The sequence below is a fragment of the Pinus tabuliformis genome, chromosome 9 (assembly GCF_031772625.1).
Source record: "Pinus tabuliformis cultivar Carrire ecotype Pingquan chromosome 9, CPIR1, whole genome shotgun sequence".
Classification (NCBI taxonomy): Eukaryota; Viridiplantae; Streptophyta; class Pinopsida; order Pinales; family Pinaceae; genus Pinus; species Pinus tabuliformis.
Window position 1 is genome coordinate 163,249,568 of NC_142307.1, and position 22,127 is coordinate 163,271,694.

The following is a 22,127-nucleotide window of genomic DNA, read 5'->3' on the forward strand; positions in this document are numbered from 1 at the left end:
ATCAACCATGAGCCTTTTAGTGAAGAGGAAGGGGACTGACTTTTAGTTCATCTAGCAAATGGTATTCTTTGATTTTGAAAATTCTTAGGAGTTTGTATTTTTGACATATTGACTCTGGTGTGGTCAACTCAATATTTGAAGGTGAGGTTCATGATTCACCATTCTAACCATTTCTTTTTGAAGAAGAGAAACTCCAAGATAAAGATTAAACCAAGACATCTATATATGAACAATCAGGGAGGGACAAGGAGACTTGTTTATGCTAAGATGGAATTGGATAGTTTCATGAATTTGTTGCTGTGAGATTTTTGTAATTTTCCATTATGTTTGTAAAAGTGAAAAACCAATGTATGAAGAGATGAATACAACTAAATTAATGTTTCTCGAAGTTCTTTGGTGCCGAGAGAATGTATGGATATTTTGATTGTGTGAATATGTTATATGCTAATGGGTCTTGTTGTGCTTTGGGCTTCAAGAGAATTAGTTTTAGGTTAATTTTATGAGATCCATGTGTGTGAGACAAGTCAAATTTTATGGTCAAAATTTGAACACATTCAGTAACAAGAAAACTATCCTAGATAACTCTTAGACACATTGAGCTCTGTTGTTTGATAGATGGGAGCTTGTCTATAAGATGGTTCACTACTTGGCTACTTTTTCTAATAGTTACACCGAGCTATGTAATTTTACAGAAAAAGTATGTCAACATTGTTGATCATATAAGTTCATCAAAGATGGTTAGAGGCGTTTATGTTTTAAATGGAGTTCAAGTGACAAATCAAAGATAAGGTGGTGAATAAAGAGCAGTGTTTACAAGACTCTAGAGTGGATATGAGTGCTGACTATATGTAATTTATCTTGTAATAATATTTATAATGATGTAATGTAAGCATTAAAGTGTGAACTTGGAATAATCCTTACAATAGTATATAGGTAAGATTAGTTTGTTTGTTGTTGAGTTTTGTTGAAATATTTTCTCAATAAGAAATTCCTTGTTTGGAATCTATTGGATCTCATGAGGACTATTTATGTGGCTTGTAATTTGGTTTTGAATGTAATATATGAATTGTTTGTATGTACCATGTCTCCTCATCAGATTTCTTGTTTCCTGGAAGAAGTTACAAATGATCGACAACAATTGGAACATGGAAATTTGACAGACGAGAGCTACACGCAGCTATGCAAAAAATCGACCAACAGTGCAATGGGTAGGTCAATGAAGTTACAGATGATGACTGGGATTTTGGCCAATGGTAGTTTGACACACATCGGCTACACGTGGCCATGCAAGAAAAAAGCTTGGACAAAGCCTCCCCTTAGAAAATGCCATCGGTGTAATAAGACAATTTTTTATATGGGAATTAGAATTTTCAAGTCGTTTATATTTATATGATGCACTTCTGAATGCAACCACTAGAATGTGTATATTTTCCTATATGAAATATCATTTCAGAGATGAAACATCACACCTCTTTTAAACTGAACATACTACATTAATTTTCTCTAGTACCAGCCATCTAGCTCTGGATCTATCATGTGCCGACAGGGATCAAATTAATATTTTCAAATATTACAACTTTGACGTGAAAATATCTCTATCTTTAAATATTTTAATAAATCCATAGTATATGTTTTTTCCTTTTAAAGATTTGTTTCACAAATATTTAATTAAAATAAATATTAAAGATTTTGGAGCAGGATTTTCCATACTTTTTGTTGAATTAACTTTTTTTCTTTGATTTAAGAAATAGTATTGGCTTTAGTAAAGGGTAAATATTTTGAAAATTTTACTTAATTTGGAATTTTAATGTGGTAAAAAAATTTGTTGAAGGTAAATTTATGGTCCATTCAAATTCAACATTTATGGTAAAGAAACTATTCAACCCAAGAGTAGAACAAACTCACTTAATTGTTTTGTTAATCCATTTTTATTTATTTATTTATATGGTTATTTAGATTGTTGTCTTAATTGATTTTTATTTGTTTATTTATATGGCTATTTAGATTTTTGTATAAGTCGACATTAGCCAAACTTATTTTTATTATTTATTTATTGGAGACGTAACATACTTGCAAATCACCATTATACTCGGTTGTAGAATGTGCCTCTCGGCACAATAACATCACATACAACTCTAAATTTGAGCTGATCAAGAGTGGGAATGATATTTTTACTATTAAAGGAACTATGAGGTAACTTCATATTAGATATGGGTAAGTTCATGTTAGATATGATAAATGTTTATAAACAATTTATTTTCTAGTGAACCCAAAAGCTAGATGATGAAAAGCTTATGTGCCTTGTCATAGATAGTTTATGGATATTAAAGGTAATGAGGGAGTCTCAACATAAAAAAAAGAAAAGAGTGTCTCTTCTCCTAGGATCGTCGTTGCAGATGCTTCCTTCATATCTAGCTAGGTTGCATCTCCTTCAACTCTCCAATCAAAAACATGAACTAGGTGACTCAATAAAACCTCAACAATTGAAATAGTCATCAAAGACCTTGGGCATACTCTCCTACCTTAACCAAAGGAAAGGATTTTGAATTCTGATTGAACTCTTAAATCTATATATTATTCCTGCAGAAATCTCCCTGGTTTAAATTCTGAAGCATCTGCCCCCCACATAATGGGATCCCTTCATATCACCCACTAATTAACTAGTAGCATCATTTTCTTAGGAACATAGTATCCTTTGACTATGAAAACCTTTGTTGAATGATGGGAAAGTGCCATAGGAAATGGTGGATATAACCATAGTGTCTCCTTCACAAGAAAATAGAGATATTTCATGGCTGCTAGATCTGACTCCTTTGCTTTCAACATTCACCAACAATCGATTCAATTTTCCCCCGTGATCTCTTCATTGCATGACGATGGCTTAGCAACTCATTCATTTCCCATTTTATTGTAGTCATCGTAATTTCCATTCCACCAAAAAACTTGTCCTACATAGATACAAACACCAAGAAATTTAAATATTTTTTTGTCAGAATTAGTTTGAGTCAAATTACCAATGTTATGACTAATTTCTACAATCATAATGGAAAAAAAAATAAATCAAAAAATTATTTGATTAAATCATTCAATTTTGAAATGTAACATACACACATACAAATAGACATTAAAAATAAGAAGCAAGAAACATAGGGAGAAATAAAATCTCGAAAGGGAAATTCATTAAATTAGGTCATCCCTTATGTTACATGCAGTGCACATCTCACCTTTTATATAGCTAAATGAAATCATAAGAATTTATTTCAATGTAGTTATTCTATTTTAACTAACCACATAACTGTATATCCCTACCGTTCATCTCTAACTAACTTGATTTATAGAATCACAAATAGGAGTTACTTGTTAGGTCCCTATACTACTAGTGTAACCCCTTATTGCTATTAGTGCAACCCTCTTATTATATTGTTGTGCCCATGTAGTCCCCATATTGTTATTATTGGGCCCCATAGAAGCCCACTATTGTTATTGTTGCGCCCTTACATTATTATTGTTATGTCGACTCTGATTACATTATGAACCCTTAGACTCCTATATATAGAAAGGAGGCCTTGCCATTTGTACGATCCAAGAATTGTTCATTTGTGTAATGTAAAGGAGGTTTCCCCCTTGAAGAGTCTGATTTCTAAGGCATTGATCTTTCTTTTCTATCTTTTTGTGAGTTGGTTTCATAACATTTGGTATCAAAGCTTTGGATTCTAGGGTTTCGTTGCTCCAAACAGGTCATTGTGGAATTTTTGCTATAGCTTTTTTTCTATGAAATTTCAGAAGCTATAAAAAATACCCATTGGAGCCGAAAGCGTTATGAACCTCACGTCCGAATTTCCAGTCTTGCTTGAATTTTGCCGCAGTGCCACTCTCGAACTTCCAAAGGTGTGGGCAGCTACGCCTTCAGTCTTAGCTCTACAATTTGTAAATTCAATTCCCACTGAGCCTTTGTGGCCTCCTCTTGGGCCATACGGAATCCTGCAGCCATGTGATGAATCTTGTCAGTTGTTGGAAGTTCTGTTGGGATAGCTAGCTCCGGTACCCTGTTGCAAGCTTCCGTCATGGCCTGTTCTACATCCTGGTTGTGTGCGACCAAGTCATCGCACTGGAGACTAACCTGCTCCAGATTGGCCTTGTGCTCCATCAGGGTTTGGAGGGCGCGACCTTCCCTGGCACGAAGCTCAGTAGTTACCCCATCCTGTAGTTGGTATAGTGTTTCTCTAGGAAGAGCAGCCAAATTCAAACCCCAACTACACTCGTCGCCTGCGACTTCTGCTAGGACAGTGCCTGCTGGCAATGATAAGGTGTTCATTGTGTGAGTGTGCACCATTTGCTCGGCTGCAGCTGTGTCCTCTGCTAGATTTAGGATGACCCCGCCCGGGGGTCACACCTGTAATGCTTGCAACTGCGCTCGGATCTCCCCCAACACGGTTGTCTGCTCTATAATCAGCTCTGCCAATGCACTGGTAGGGACATTGCTTGCTATTTTGCTGTTGTCAATAAACTCTCTCTCCAAAGCCTTTGCTGTTTTTGACTTCTTGCGTGTGTGCGGTGATTCCTTGCTGCATGACCGCTTGACTTGGGTCAATTCTGTAAGGTGGTTCATGCATTCTTGTGTCTCCTTTTCCCATTGCATGTCTTGTTCTGAGACCATTTCTTGATCTACCGCGATCTCTGCGGCTATCCCTTCCTTGGTTGCCTCCTGCTGCGAAGCTGCCTTTTGTCCCTGATGTGTCTTTTCTGCCAATTGAGTGAGTCGCTGCTGGAGTTCCTTTTTTCACTGTTGTGCAGCCATTTTTTCGAGTAAGGCCTTGTCTGGGGTGCACCACTCTGGAGGCCATGCTGCCAATACCTCATAGATGGCATCATTTGTTGTAATGAACGGGAGTGTGACCCATGCTCGCTTTGGATCCTTCCATGCTCGGATATATAAGTCATGCATGTCCGCTTTGAACTCGGTCGTGTTTTGAAAATTGTTTTATATCATAGGAGACATCCGTGATCTGCGAGTGATCCATGTTCGGATACTCCCCTCCATGAAGGTATAAAAAATCTTGATTTCACCAACCCTTGTTGCATCCTTTGTAGCCCAGAGCAAAGTATACCGCACTGCTTCCGGTAGGTTGTTCTCAATGCTGGGAAACTAGCTACCATGTGGCAGTTTTCTTGCAACCAGAAGGATTGATAGTAGCAACCATGCATAATGAAATGTCTTACCTTTGTCTTGTGCTTCCTGAAAATTTGTCAAAAATTCGTCGCATAAAAACGGTGCCCAATTGAACTGAACCCCTTCTGCGCACTGCTCCGCAAGCGCAATGACAGGAGCTGGCACCTCATCTGCGTGGCATTTCCTCATTAGTTTACTAGCTAGTAGCTGGGTGATGATTCACACCCCGCAGTGTTGATGCTTGCTATGACATACCCTCGCTTTCGCTTCTCCAACTTATATTTAGCCTTCATTGTTTTTGCAAGACCCACATCGCTACCTTTTTCGGCTATGTTTGTAGGGTCGTTCCCTTTGACAGGCAAGTGGGTAATCCGGTGTACTAAATCAGCTATGATGGGAATTGGCTCCTCCAACCAGAGATACCCATCATGGACCATACATAACAATTGTTGGATAACAAAAAATGGTGATGGTCGCGCGGTGATAGTGGGGTATCCACCATAGATTAAGTAATCTCACCTTCTCCCCACCTAGTAACCACTTCCACGGCATTAATTTGTCTTCGACCAATTCGGGGAACTCGTCGTTGTACACAAGTTCCCAATCTTCGAACTTGATGCTCCGAACTCGGCCCAGTGGTAAACCATCGAACCTTATCTCATCCGAAAGAAGTGGGGTCTAGAGCGTATTCTTGGCAATGTCCAGGTTCTTCGGTATCTTGGCCATCCCATTCCATGGGGAGATATATGGGGGTCGTGAAGGTATTTGGAAAACATCCTCTTCATCCTCCTCTTGGGCTTCAATCTGAGTGATCAAAGCTTGCAAATCATTGTCGTCCTCCTCAAGTTCGGTGGTGATTACTTTGCCCTTCTCGACTACTAATAACTTAATGAATCTCGGTGATACCCTAACTAGCCCCATCATCTGCTTGTTTTTCCGAGGCCGCAGTGTGCGTGGGGATTTTGGAACTTCAGGGGCTGTAGTTGCTTCATCTAGCTCCTCCTGGGTTGAGTATAGCTCTTCCGCGAACTGTGCTCGGGTTCTCGCCATGGAACTCATGGGATGCCTGGTAGGCAAGTGTTTGCTGGTCTTTATTGGTTCAAATCTCAAATATCCTAGTTCTGGTGATAGGTTTTGATAGGAACTCATACTTTTGAATGGATCCCTTCTCTCCACCTTCAGTTCATTAAAAATGGCTAGGTGGCAGATCTTTTCATATCTAGCCCAGAACTTCTGTCTTAATGGATCGCCGCCTAGTCCTCCCTGTCATAACTTGAATTTCTTGTTAGGAATAGTGGTGTTAACGGTCACCTCTCAACCTTTACACGTGGTAGTGCAACCCCTATGGTGCAGTCGTGCTTCTGCGGATCGAATGACTCTGTACAGAACTTGTTTTCCGCGCCAGCTTTCCGCAAACTTGTTTATAGTCCCACGCCTTCTTTCAACTGCTTGGGGCACTGAGACTGTGCTTTCTATAGCTAGTCAGGTGGTCGCACCCCAGGTGCGATGTCTCAGCTTTCCTGCTAGCCTAGGTTGCGGGCACCTTTCGAGTGCCTTTGTAGCCGTTATCCCTTCGTGCGCTGTTGTGTGGGGTCTATCCTTCCGTAGGTGCGGACATAGCCATGATAGCAAGGTCATGGCTTGTTTTAGTTCTGCGGTGACCTGGCCGGGCCTGGTTCCGTTATGTGCAGACTCGCACGGCCTACATGTGCGTCACCACTTTCCACCTTGGTGCTTCCCTCCCCTACTAGTGCACTTTTCTTTCTTAGTCGTGCCCATAGTTTATTGACATCGTGAGGCCGACTGCTACCCCGCTTATTCCGAGCTCCTTCCTGTCTTATTATTGATAATCTTACCTTCGCCTCCCTTCTGTTATAGGCCCATCGAACCCGTGGTATCCGCAACTTTTTGGTGGGTCGTTTTATAGGGTGGGTGTTGTTCGTGCCTCCCCTTGTTCCCCTCTTGACTTTGTCGCGGGCCGCTGGTGAACTAGATTGCTGTGGTGAATTCAGACTTGTGATTCTGATTTGGTTGGGTGTTTGCACAACATATACCTGTAGCCTACGTTGCCGATGGATTCTTACCCCGTTTTTCCCTCCAACCTGTGCATGCACCTGCCTCCGACATTTGCGCCACTTCTGCCAAATCTTTGGGCATGTATCTCCTTGTGAAGCAATTGTCACGCGTGGTGCCTCCGTGGGTGCACCATGTGGACTTTGTCCCAGATTCGTCGTTTTGCATTGGTCAACTGGTTCTTTTGTGGCATCCTCATCTGTTGGCCGCTCCCTTGTTTCTATCGTTACATAGCGTAGTGATCTAACCATCATATTACAATTTAGTGTCGTTACCTCATGAAATCAGTTCTGCCACCGCTCAATCTCTTCATCTGAGTCTGACATGCAGGAACTATCATGGTCCCATGAGATTCTTCCATCCGCTATCAAATTCAACCGATCCTAATCTTGCACTGTGATCGGGTAGATATAGTCTAGTTCACCGTCACTATCCTCGTTGCGCACGGGCTCAGTATAGCATGCCCCTTCGGCTGGGTGTAGCGGAACCACTACGCAAAGACATTTTTTTCGAATATCATTTTTCGTTTCTTTAGGTTGATGACTCCATTCATATCCATTGCCCAGTCTATCCCTAACAATGCAGGATATTTGTTACTGTCATCCACAATTTCTATGACCTTAAAATCGGTTTGTGTGCTTGCATCATCAATGTCTACTGTAACTCACAGTCTTCCCATCAGCAAGATATTTTGTTGGTTCGACATCCATAATTGGATAGGAGACCATTGTAGTGCGGGCCTGCCCATGCGCTCCCAAGTCTGTTAGGTAGGACATTCGCGTTTGACCCCAAATCCAGAATGACCTGAGCCACCTCATAGTCCCCAATTTGGGCAGTCAATCGCATTTCCCACCCAGTGCACAATGCATGCTTGCCTAGCTTCCAGACCATTCGAGGTTCATCCAATCCTGCGCACCTAGTTATCAACTCTTGCAATCCCTTTACCGCTTTAGTATCCTGTAGTAGCTTCATGCATGTCTCTAAGAAGGTAGTTAGCATAGAAGTATCCCTCTCCGACTCCATTTGATCCTTGCTACCTGAAGTAGAAGCTTCCACGAAGCTCTTCTTAGCTTCCATAAATGTTTCCTTCGCGTGCTCCAAATCAAACTCCAGTTGTTTTGTGGGGGCATTACGAACCCATGCATCCTCCTCTGGTTGCTTCCCCTTATCTTCTCCTATAGTTGCACCACTTTTGAGCATCATATTCATGTTAGGGTCTTCCTCGCGCAGTTCAGCCTTCATCATTTGGATATTCTGAGTGGGAGTAGCCAGAAGCACCCCTTTTTCCTGCATCTGAGCAATTAGCGTGGGGCAATCGACTGCTTCATGGTCAAATTGGTAACAATATGGGCAACAAGCTCTGGTCAGGTTCGTGCAATCACACGCGTAGTGCCCCGGTCCTCCATAGTTATAGCAGATTAATTGTCCCTGTCCGCATCCGGGTCCCATTCCCCCTCGTCCCCGTCCACGCCCTTGGAATCCACCCTGTGCTATTGCTACAACGAGATCCTGCCTGCGCACCTTCATCTGCATCCTATAAGTAGGTGTTTTATCCATCAACAACTCATAACTTCAACAATTTCTTTCATCATGGCCCATCGTCCTACAGAAGTTGCAAAATAACTGCTGGGGGGGGTTGTCTCAGGTTCTGTAATAGATGACAACTGTCTGTGGCATGCTTTCCTCCCACCTGATAGATCACGCACCAGAGTGTGGGCGTCGTTATTGGCCTTTCTTGTACCTCTGGTTGCAATGGTATTGGTCCCCCTTATGCCACATAGTTTGCAAAGATTGGACAACAATCCTTATCGTGGCCCTAGCCCCTACATTTGATACACCACACCTCTTCGCGCACTTTTGACCAAGGCGTCTATCCTTGTTTCAAACTTCGCATCTCTAAACATAGGTTTTGTATTTGCGCATGGATTTGCTGAACTCCCAACCTTGGATCCTGTATTGGGGTTTCGTGCAACCTCATTGCGGTCTCTAATTCTTTGGCTTGGGATGAGATCTTTTGTTGTGATAGTGTCATCCTCAGATGTGGTGTCAAAGATGCCACAAACCATGCGCAGTGTTGTGCATCCGTCAATGTCATGTTAGCCTCGCGAATGGTGCTTTTCAATCTCTGATCCAGATCCCATGGGGTTTCACCAAGTAACATCGCGATTTCCTTGAACCCAATGACCAACTGTGCCTCTGATTTTGGCCGACCAAATTCTCTGTTCAATGCGTCCTGGATCACCGCTATTCCCGCATTCGGATGATCGCTTGAGTACTTTATATACCACGTCAATGCGCGGTCCTGTAGCGCACTCACCTGAGTAGCCTTTTTGATGTTATCATCCATTATGCCATGCGCTTCCCATACAACCTTTACCACAAACCAGAACTGACCTGGTTCCTCATTTCCTACACCTTTAAATATCGACAACTTGACTGCACTCGCCATCCCAACCTTCGGTGGTGGCGGAGGTGGGGTTGGTGAAGATGGATTTGATGTAGGTGAAGTAGGTGATGGCGTGGGCGTTGGTGGTATCAGTGGAATGCGCTGCTTAATCAACTGGACTGTGCTTCTTGGAGAGAACCCTATGAGTTCTTCCTCGCTTTCTCTTGAAATAGAAATCAAAGGACTCTTCTCTAATCCCTTGGTTCCTCGGTAGCCTCTTTCGCTCTGCATTATGCCAGACATCAATAAATGTGCATAATCTTTTTTTCTCATAACAACATTTTAATCCAAGTATTCAACGATTTGATATACTTACCCCGCGATCCTTGGAGAAAGCACCTTTCTGCTTCAATATAACTCATAGTTGTGTCTATTGCAAACTCAGTGATAAACCCTCCTATTATCCAATCCAACTAGTGATCTACTAAGTGTGCGATTTTGTCTTCAGATACTTCTAGCCTGCGCACCAATTCCGGAGTCCACACAATGGGTTGATCTAGTCTGCACCTTCCCACACTGTCAGCTAGCCTTGCGATCCACTCGTACAACTCTGTCGAGAATGATGCAAAGAAGATCTCGTGGATCTTTGTGTATATGTAACGATCCAACCACCTTTCTTCTAATATCTGCAGATTTCTGTTTTCTTGAACCACAAACTCCTGAAGCTTCTGATCCAACCAATCTTCAAGTTCTTTCTTTGTAGGGTTCCAACATCCCGACATCAAACATCCCTTAGGTAGATCCCAGTCCCAACAACAGAACCATTTGTTGGTTTATTGGGCCCTGACCCAGGTTCGGAAGAGTTATTAGCAAAACAAATCCTGCAGCTACCGGCCCTTTCGGCAACAACCCGCGGAGCGCGGACTGAGGTCTCACCCGAGGTAGTAGGGGAGGGTGTTGGAACCAGGTTTCCACACCCTTGGGATATCTTGATGTGGTCTAGAGGGGTCGCGAACTGTTCTGTGGCCTCGCGCCACTCTGTAGTGTTATCGGACTCTCACGTAGATACGCAGGGGTGTACTTGCTTATTAATGAAATTATTACAGATCTAAGCTTTTTATTACATTCTTTAAGCAAACATTTAATAACAAAACCTGATGCGTGCGATTATAACAGATAATGCATAAATTTAGAGCATAAGTGATAAATAGATTCGCAAGAAAACACACAATGATTCAAAAGTTCTTATCTTTATTGATCTTCTCTTCAGTACAACCAGATCCACCCTGCGCACTTAGCCGCAGGGGTCCGCGCACACAACTGCAGACTCTACTAGGCCTCTGCGCACACAGCTGCAGAGCCTCTCTCTATCTACCACCACCCTTGACTCAAACTTACAGATGCTCCAAGACTTCTTGCTTCATAAACCCATTACATTCCAGATCCAACAAATACATACAAAAACTGACTTCTAACCATAGAGCCTTGCTCTATTTATACATTTCCATGGTCTGGCAGGCCGACTCATTTTACAATATTTCTGGGCAGACAACCCTTTGACCTTACTCATTACACTTCGCGCTCCGCACATCTCGCGGAGTCTTTACCATACCTTTACCCAAAATCGCGGGCTTGGAGCCCCAAAACCATTACGCGAGGCCTTCGCTACCCAACAATCGTAGGGAAACTGGGAAAGATAATCAACTCTAATGGCATGAGAAAGCTTCTAAAGGAAGAACAATGTGGTGTAATTTCACAATTATGTTTGCTAGAAGTTCCCATGTCGAAATCATCTATTTCTCCATATCTCCAAAAAGTCTTGGACAATCATTTCAAGGTATTTGAGACTCCCAAAGGCCCCCCACCTATTTTTGATCATGATCTTGCTATTCATTTTCCAGGAAGTGTTCCTCCAAACATCAGGGCTTACAGATATACATTTACACAAAAGAGTGAAATTGAATGTATGGTTGCAGAAATGCTAGAGGTTGGTATAATTCAACCTAGTAAATGTTCTTTCTCTACTCCAGTAGTATTGGTGCACAAGAAGGATGGATCATGGCACATGTGTCTGGATTATAGAGAGCTCAATAAGCTCACTATTAAAGATAAATTTCCCATTCATCTCATTGATGAATTATTGGATGAATTGCATGGAGAAATTTACTTAAGTAAGTTGGACCTTCATGCAGGATATCATCAAGTTAGAATGAAGACTGAATACATTCTGAAAACAACATTTAGAACTCATGAGGGTCATTATGAATTTTTTCTCATGCCTTTTGGCCTTACCAAAGAACCTTCTACATTCCAAGGTTTGATGAATTCCATTTTCAAACCCTTCCTTAGAAAATTTGTGTTAGTATTTTTTGATGATATACTAATCTACAACAAGTCTTGGAAGGATCATGTTCAACATGTTGATAGAGTGCTCAAACTATTGGACAAGAAACAATTATATGAAAAAACCTCCAAATGTTTCTTTGGAGTACAAGAGGTGGAATATTTGGGTCATGTTGTATCTCATGAAGGTGTTAAGGTAGACCTTCAACAACAACAAGTTCTCAAACTCTTAAAGGATAACATCACTTTGGCACATAATCGAATGAAACAACAGCTAGATCAACATTGCAGCGAAAGAAGTTTTGATATATGTGACTGGGTATTTTTACGAATACAACCATACAAAAAATGTCCCTCAAGCAAGCTAATAAGGATAATAAATTATCACCAAAGTACTATGGTCCTTACAAGGTGTTGCAAAAGATTGGTACTATGGCATACAAATTGAAGCTTTCTGCATCTTCCCGAGTGCCCCCAGTTTTCTATGTTTCATGCTTAAAGAAGTTTATAAGTGACAAGCTCCCAATTCAAACAATATTGTCAGAACTTCATGAGGAAGGAAAAATCATATTGGAACCTGAAACAGTCACAGAAACAAGAACCCGATAGCTACGAAATTGATCAATTTCAAAGTATCTCATCAAGTGGAAGAACTTACCCGCTGAAGATTCCACATGGGAGAATGAGAATTTTATACAAAAGCGTCCAGACCTACTCAAGCGTTAAGGACAACACTTTTTGAAGGAGAGGGGCATGTTAGGTCCCTATACTACTAGTGTAACCCCTTATTGTTATTAGTGCAACCCCCTTATTATATTTTTGTGCCCATATAGTCGCCATATTGTTATTATTGGTCCCCATAGAAGCCCACTATTGCTATTGTTGTGCCCTTACATTATTATTGTTATGTCGACTCTGATTACGTTATGACCTCTTAGAATCCTATATATAGAAAGGAGGTCTTGTCATTTGTACGATCCAAGAATTGTTCATTTGTGTAATGTAAAGGAGATTTCCCCCTCGAAGAGGCTGATTTCTGAGGCGTTGATCTTTTTTTTCTATCTTTTTGTGAGCTGGTTTCATAACATTAATCCAATATGAAATTTATAAAATCACAAATAAGAGTTACTCCAACATGAAAATTCGAATAGAATGGCCAATGGCCTATAGACTTACAAATATAAAAACTTTGATTCTTTCTCATATTATTTTTGTTGTGCTTTTTTATAGGTCTCGAGAATATCAAGGAACACATCGACAAAGTATTTATGAGGATGTGCCTCAATCTCTTCCTAGCCATTGGAGCTCGCCACCATGCGATAATGAAGATGGTCCTCTATTAGTTTCTCGGTGAATGCATCATATCTTTTATTAACTTTCTTTAGGCGACAATTGATACGTTCCAAATTAAGTCTATCCAAATAAGGGATTAAGTAACTGTTATTAAATTCTCATAAATTCTCATAGAGAAGTTGACACCTCCAGTATCAGATCCTTGAATCCTTTGTCATTAGCACCCAATTCCTCGTCAAAAAATATGTGACTTTCCAGTATTTTCCAAATTATATGGGAGGTGAAGGTAGAGATGTCCTTGGTCACATTGAGGGCTATTGTGCCCTTCTAACTCTTTTCCCAAATTGAATGCATCGCATCAGACACTTCTTCTTCTTGAAGGTGCTTAAATGACTTTATTCTCTTGGCTGTAAGAAGCTCTAACACGCATATTTTTCTCATTTTCCTCCAGTGATCTCCATAAGGTGACAATGCGATATCTCTGAAATTGTAGAAGAATTATTTTCCTGCAGCCATTGGAGGTCGGTTGGAAAATATTAGGTCAAAAATTTTCAGAAATTGTTTCACAATATTAGGGGGAAGAAAGGACAATAGTGAGAGGGAAATGGAGCCATATTTTTCTGCAAGAGCTTTAATACTATGGTAAGAAGGAAATTTTAGTTGATGGAGATTATCAGTGATGGGGAATGGATAGGATCCCAAAGGCAATTTTCCACTCTTTTGTAGCAATATCCCAAAGAATACAAGACCTGCGATTAATCCGACAATAGTAGTTATCACTGTAACTCTTCATCAGGTTATCAATGTTGGATAGTGTGCCAATGGCTGAAGCAAGTTATCAAAAGCCATATAGAACCCTTTTAGATGTCTACACTGTAGGGTTTAAGGAAAGATCATTATCTTATTTATAAAATATTAAGTCGTCTTAAACTTGGAAGGTCAGTTCATTCTAATAAAATGGAGAACTTATAGACATTGGAAAGACGGGGTATTCCAAAACTCAAAGCTCATGCTAGAAATTCAATCGAACTTAGCCACAAATTATTTAAATTTAATGCAAAATTCAAAGTTCATGCTAGAAATTCAATGGAACTTCGTCACAAATGATACAAATTTGGAAACTAACAAATCAAGTTCTTGAAATATGGGGACATGACCCTCATTCTTAGAAATAAAGAAGTCAAATTCCGATTTTTGTTTTCCTAAATTTATATCATATAGCTTATTAACTTGTCGTGGTTTTATTTTTAAGAAAATATATATTAAATAGTTGCAAAAAAATTATTTGTAAATGATATTATTAGAAATAATAAATTACTCCCTTAGTTTAGCTAACTCCAGTCCAATATTAGAAGTCAAATGTGAGTTTTCATGGAGCAATTAGCTGGAGAAAAGGATAGTCAAGTTAGAGTTTTCATGATTTCATATCTAGTAAGTGTGGTACTTATATACTCATGGTTGGGTCATTGTAATGTGTGAAAGCCAAGAACAACAACTAAGGTAGTTGTGTATGTTGGAAAGATTAATGAATAGATTTTTTTTTTTTTATGAATTGTGCGTTTTGCTACTCTAACTCTTCATCAAATTTGTATCAAAGCAAAGGAAGAGATAAAGGTTCCAAAGAGCCAAGGTTCTGCAACTGCAACTTGCAAAGCCACCCTGTGTGAGTAATAAGAGTGTCAAAAGGTTTTTTCACTACTACATTTGTGAATGAACAATAACCTATAGAGTTGCCTGTCATACTGAGAAGGTGCCATGGAGAGAGGTGCCACAGCCGAGTCGTATTTGTCATATTTTTTTTACATAGGGTTGAAGCCCGTAGATCATAAGCCACGTTCACAAAAGATCAATGTGCCACAACAACAGAGGAAGAGGGTGGAGTCCCTAGCCATAACCTATCAATGATTTGAAAATTTTATTGAGTCCACCAGTATCAAAGCGTACATAAATTCTTATTTTTGAAAGGTCAAAGTATTGATAATTTTTTTTTAATTTAGTGACAACCACCTTTTGGAATGCATCTTTATTGTATAAAAAATTAAAAATAAAGGGTTTCATTTTTTTCATAAGAAAAGGGAGAGCGTATTTTCCGTTGCTGAGATTGTGAAATTTCAGGTCGAAAAGATTGGGTTTGGAGATAAACAATGATATCTCCATACCATGGATCAAGAGTACTGATAAGAAACAAGGATTCGTCTGCAATGGGCTCTTCCGCCATAGTTTCAGTATCAGCATGCAGGAAATCACACATAAGTTCCGCAAAAACCAAAGATATCTTTGCCTTGGATTTTTCAAATTCCAAGTCAAATTCCTGTAGGATAACTATCCATTTGGAATACTTGCCCCCTAGCAATTATTTGGTCAAAATATAGATCATAGGGTTACAGTCAGAAACTACTGTAGTTTTGCGTAATAAGATGTAATGACGAAATCTTTGGACAACTTGAACAGCTGCCAAGGCCAATTTCTCCACATGCGAATATTTAAGCTCAGTCGGATTCAAAGTTCGACTAAGATAGTAAATCACATGTTCACTGTTGAATTCATCTTCCTGAACTAAAATCATCCCAATGGTGGAATGAGAAGTGGCAAGGTACAAGAAGTAATCCTGGTTGTAGTTGGGAGGATGCAATAACAACACATGGGTCAACGCGTGTTTAAGTGCATCAAAATATTTGTCAGCTATCTCATCCCAAAAGAATGGAGTATTCTGTTTCAACAACCTGGTAAAACCCTTTGTTATCTCAGCATAGTTAGGAATGAAACGACATAAAAAGTTTGCTTTCCCTTGCAAACTTTGGAGTTGGAGAAGAGTCGAAGGAGGAGATCATTTGATAATAGCTTCCACCTTCGAGGGATCGACACGAATGCCGGCTTTCGAAACAACAAATCCCAGTAAACGACCCGTTTCGATACAGAAAACAGATTTGTGTGGATTCAACCTAATTCGATAATTCCTACATCTCATAAATGAGTGAGATGATCAGCTCTACATAATGAATGGGCAGGTAAATCATCGAGGTAAGGCTGCACAATGTGCTTGATTTCATGAAATGCGTAAGACATAGCTCTTTGAAAAGTTGCTCCAACGTTCTTAAATCCAAAAGGTAATTTGCAATAAGAAAATGTCCCCCATGGACAAATGAAAGTCGTTTTTGGTTTATCAGCAAGGATTATGTTGATTTGATTGTAACCAGAAAAACCATCCATAAAGGAGAACATTTCATTGCCGGCACAATCATCAATAATTTGGTCGATATAGGGGGTTGGATAGTTGTCTTTAGGACAAGCTCGATTAATATCCCTATAATCGATACATATTCTTATCATTCCTTGCTTTTTGTTAACAGGAACAATATTTGATACCCAATCCATTAAAGGAATTGGATAAATGAAACCTGCTCAAAGTAATTTCTCAACTTCAGCTTTAATAGCGGCAGCTTTTCGCGGATGTATCTGACGCAAACGTTGCCGGATAGGTTTAGCATCCGGGTAAGTTTTAATTTCATGGACAACAATTGATGGATCGATTCCTGGCATTTCTTCATATGACCAGGCAAACACGTCGCGGAATTCTTGAAATAGGGCTTTATAAGTTTGGAGTTCATCGTCCGTACAAGAAGCACCTATATGAATGTTTTCAATAATTCCGGGTTTAACTGAAATGTCAATAGGAATCGTTCGAGAGATATTTCCCAAATTTAACTCAGAATCAGGATGTTACAATGGATTATGTGGTTCTTTGACATAATCAGTAGTAAAAATAGATGAAAAATCATTTTCAAAATGATCAAGCTCAGGTAAAAATGAAGATCGATGATGAAGATCTTCCCATGGTAAATCATCAACAGACAAAAGTTCATGAATCTGCTCATCAATATGAACAGGATCAGAAAATGTTGTTGAATCTGAGGTTGATATTGAAAGTGATTCTCCATGGACCACATTCATTGGATCAATTTTGGTTGAACAAGGGTCAGAAAACAACTGTACAACCTGATATGCAATTTCAAAGGGACTCAAAGGCATTGCATCACCAAATGAATCCACTTCAGAATCAGAAGGTACGATCCAAGGATCATCAAAAGCAATAGTGTTCGATGAAATCATATGAATAGTTGCAGTAGAAGGCGATACGTTAGGAGGAGGAAAGGAAAAAGTTCCTAGTAAACCAGAATCTTTAATCAATCCTACCCCAACATCCTTGTAAGGGATAATTGTTTTACCAACATGTTGAATACTTTCAGAAGAGGTTGGTTCGGATGAAAAATAAGTCAGCTGGTCTATGGTAACGATCTTTCCATTATGAGGAAACTTGATAAGCCGAAAGACCGATGAAACAATAGTAGTCATAGCATAAGACCAACTGCAACCCAAGAGAAGGTTGTAATCTAGAGGGGCATCAACCACTTCCACATCTAGATTTACAGTTTTGCCTTCAACCCCTATAGGTAAATCTTGTAAAATGCCAAAAGGATGAAATCTTCGGACATCAAAAGCCTTTAGAATCGTCGAGGATTGGTTGAGTGTAGGAGAACCAAGCAATCTCCAACATTGGATCGACATAATACATGTAGAATCTCCCTCATCAATTACAGTCCTAAAGCAAGGTCTGTTTTTGACTAACAATGGAATCTGGAAATCCATTTGATGAGGTAGGTGAGGTGTACTATTCTCTAAATCGAAGATTATAAGGTTCAAATCCTGAATATCAACAGCTCCTATAGCCGACAATAGTAATTTACGTTGTGCTGGACATGATTGCAGCACCTCCAAAGCCGACATTGCCGAAGGGGAAATAGCTAAGTCTTCAACAATGTTATAATTCTAAGTAGCTCTCACATGTGGATTGAAAGTTGACTTCCGAAGTATACCTTTAGTAGGAAATTTGATTACTAAGTCTGGGTTAGGTTTCTCAATCTGTAGCGGATCAGAACCAGAAGGAGTTGAAGTTGATGGGTTTGAATTAGAAGATTTTGCTTCCTTACCACCAACAAGATTTTTACTACCATAATATTGCAATCGCGTCGTAATCCTGACATGAGATATCATCATTATGGGTTCTTCTGAGGCATTTGAGGAAGAACCAATCATCTTACTATCTTGGCTAGGAAAAGGATCCTTCAAGACAGCAGGCGTTTGAGAACCTTTGACGATTTTCGCAACCTCAGCTCGATGTGGGCAGTCTCTTGTAAAATTCTCCTCATCACAAATGAGACAAGGATAGCGAGGTTTACGTTTCTCGTCAGTAGATTCAATTTTATCTGATTTCTCTTTTGAGTTTTGTTTATTTTTCTTCTTCCCCTTCTTTTTACCACTGGATTTTGATTTGGCTGCAAATGATTCTACGACATGAATATCGGCAGGAATTTCAGCGGAAGAGTCTCCTGTCGGAGAATCTGGTAAAGTTATAATAGGAGAAGAATTCTTTGAAGATTTCTTCTTGCTTTTGGTACTAATTGAACCAATCATACCATCAGCGGCATGAGACCCTGAAGGAGCTGCAGTTGTTTGATTTCGTTTTGGAAGGTCGAGGATTTTGTCGTGTAAAGTACCCGACTGCGTATAAACGAGGTCAAGGTACTAAGCCTGAGCAATTACTTGCTCTTCAGTAACAACTCTTGCCTTAGCTACATCCTCAGTGATTTTAGGTAATAATGATTTAACGAACCATTCTACTAAAATTTGATCCGGAATAAAAACTTTCACTAAACGTCGTCTACGTCACCATTCATGTATATGATCAGAAATATATGTGGACGTAGATTATTTTAATGAGGTTAACAATTCTGTGCCATTGTCGTATCTGACAGGAAACTGAAAATGAGTTAAGAAAGAAGTGGCTAACTGACTAAAATTATAAAAAGAGCCTCGTGGCTCAATGTACCATTTGGCAGCAAGACCAATCAGAGTGCGTTGAAAAAGACGTAAGCAAATTGAATCATCGATAATGGAATTGGATGCACACCAGAGGTGATAAGTCATCATATGATTTGACGGATCCTCTCCTGACTTACCCTCAAACTTTGGGATATCACTAGGCAACTTATTCGGCATTGGTGGCCAAAACAGAAGATAATTAATTGGATCATTCATAAGGCGCGACAAATCCGGTAAATCCAAAGTTGCTACAAACGGTAACTGACGATTAGGGTCGCGAAAACCTTGGGTCATAATACCAACCCTAGGAGGAGGATATCCAGGATAACTTGGAATTTGATTTGCATTTGGAATATTATATCCTCCTAGAAAACCAAGATTAACCAGACCAAATTGGGGTTGTTGAGGTTGTTGATAATTATATCCATGGTACGGTTGATACTGGTACACTGGGCTTTGAATAGTAGGGCCGAATTGGCATTGTCCCTGGTACGGTTGATAAGTGAATTGCAGTTGACTTGTGACAACCGTACTTGGACTAGGTTGTCCTACAGGCATCTGAACCGAAGTCTGAATTGTAGGTCCCGACTGTGGTAAAGAGGCTTGAGGAGTTGATGCAGGAACAGTAGAAACCGGAGTTGTCGATACTCCAGAAGTAGGTGGGGTAGATTGAACAGAAGTTGCAACAGTCGTTGCGGTAGTTACAACAGTCGTTTGAGGCAGAGTTCGAGGTGAACTAGGCCCAGACTGATGAACCACACCAGGTGCAGAAGTTTGAATAGTAGGTTGGACAGGTTGTTGGGTTGGACCAGAAACCAAAGGTTGTCCAGATTGAGATGACAACTGCACATTAGGTTGCAAAATCTGTTGAGTTTGAGATGGATCCCACACCATGTTCATTCCAGGGTATGGACCCATAAAAGGTTGAGCATATTGAGGACCATAACCGGGTTGAGCGTAGGGCTGATAATTGAGAGGTACATTTCCAGCTCCTTGTACAAATGGTTGACCAGAAGGTGGTTGGAAACCTTGAGTTGGGTACTGACCTTGAGGTTGATAACCTTGAGGCACGTACTGAAACTGGGGTTGACTTTGAGGTACATATTGATACTGGGGTTGACCTTGAGGTATATATTGAGTCTGGGGTTGACCTTGAGGTATGTACTGTCCCGAAGGTATGTACTATCCTTGAGGTTGCCCCCCAAGCGGTAATTGACTACCCTGAGGTTGCCCCCCAGGTGGTAATTGAGTACCTTGAGGTTGCCCCCCAGGCGGTAACTGACTACCTTGAGGTTGTGGATTTGGAATAGTACCAGACATCATAAGAATTTCTTCTACGCTCAACGGTTGAGTTCTGTTATTACCAGTTGATATCCCATGTTCAATTGGTTGAGGAGATGCTCCTGAAAAAGTACCAGTGAGTGACTGATACCCAGAAGGAATAGAAGGACCACCATATAAAAATGTTTCCGGTGTTTGGGAAAACATGGATGACCGTTTCAACATATTCAATGGAGGATAATAACCTCTGGGTGTAGGATGAAAAGGAATTCGAGGTGGTGAAAAACTAAGACCTGGATTTTCTAAAAAGTTGGTCAATGAGACGTACCAAGCGTCACTCCTAAAAGGACTGTAGAAAATTGATTCACGCTCCCTAAGTTCTAAAGTTGGTTGATTTTCAGGGAGAGTTATATCTTCTTCCAGACTAACAAGTTCTTCAATAGAAATGAGTCCAGAAGGAAGATTTTGGGTAATGATACTTCCTACCCTGGGTGAACCAGGACCACTAGAAGTTGGAGAAGCAAATCCTGAAGATGGAGTAGCAGCAGGTTCAGTTTCAGGCTCAGAAATTTCAGGTTCTTCAGCTAATTCATTGGTAGAAGAAATGCTACCAGTAACTTCGGAAAATGAAATTAGTTGAGAAAAATACACTGTTGCTTGAACTTGATAATTAGGATGAACAATTAAAGAAGACTCTCTAGCTTCCGGTGACCCAACTCTACTGTCCCTAGGTAATACAAGAGCTCATAGCCCTTCAAGCTGGCTTGGTGTATACTCAGGAGGTTGCCCCCGAAGTCTACGGGATTGTCTCGGTAATTTAGCCACGATTAAATATTTAATTACTTCACACGCAAATAAAGAAAATCTCAATAAAACCACCTAAAGTCTCTAAAGAACCAAAAAATTGAATCACACGCCTAAAAAATCTAAGAGTTCAAACCACACACAAACAGTAACTTTCCATACCAAAAACACTAGTTGGTGATGAAATCCAACATCGCAAAATTCAATACAGAAAGGGCGGTTGGAACAGTTACCCCAACAACTTGCTTAATGAAACAGACTGGCACAAGTTTCTTCACAAAACCGTCTCGAGTGAAGAGAACCCCCCAGAGAGTCCAAGTGAGTCTAGTCGACGTCTACTCCAGGTATAGTGAGACCCGTCCTTCACCGTCACCTTAGGAAATAATCTTAAGATTATGGTCACTAAGGTTACCAACAGTAACAAATAAAACTGGGGGAATAGTCTACGATCCGATCTACGCGCAAGGGTAGAGTAACAAAGCTCAATCCCTTTGAAGGCTCCTTGACATGATCAATCCGTGGTTTACCAACAAGTGACCCTAGGCTCCTCGACAATGGTTAATCTGAGGTTTACCGTTTTTAATACGTGCAAATCTTCTATCTTTCCCAATGAGACATACTTGATTGTCTCAAAGGTTCGGACATGATCTCGTGATTGACTCCTTTAAGAGGAGCTTCCCAGATTATATCAATTACAATTGGATTTATTTCCTACCGCAAGATATAGCTACTTGTTTGTTTTAACTATCTTGGAGAGTTAATTACTCCCTACTCCAAGATACTAGCCTAAGCTATATTGGTGATAAGAGCCCTAGAAATAAAAAGATTGCTAGATCAATTTTAATTAAGCGTTATTTTTATGGGTTGTTTCTTAAGTCAATAGGTATGGAGATGAAA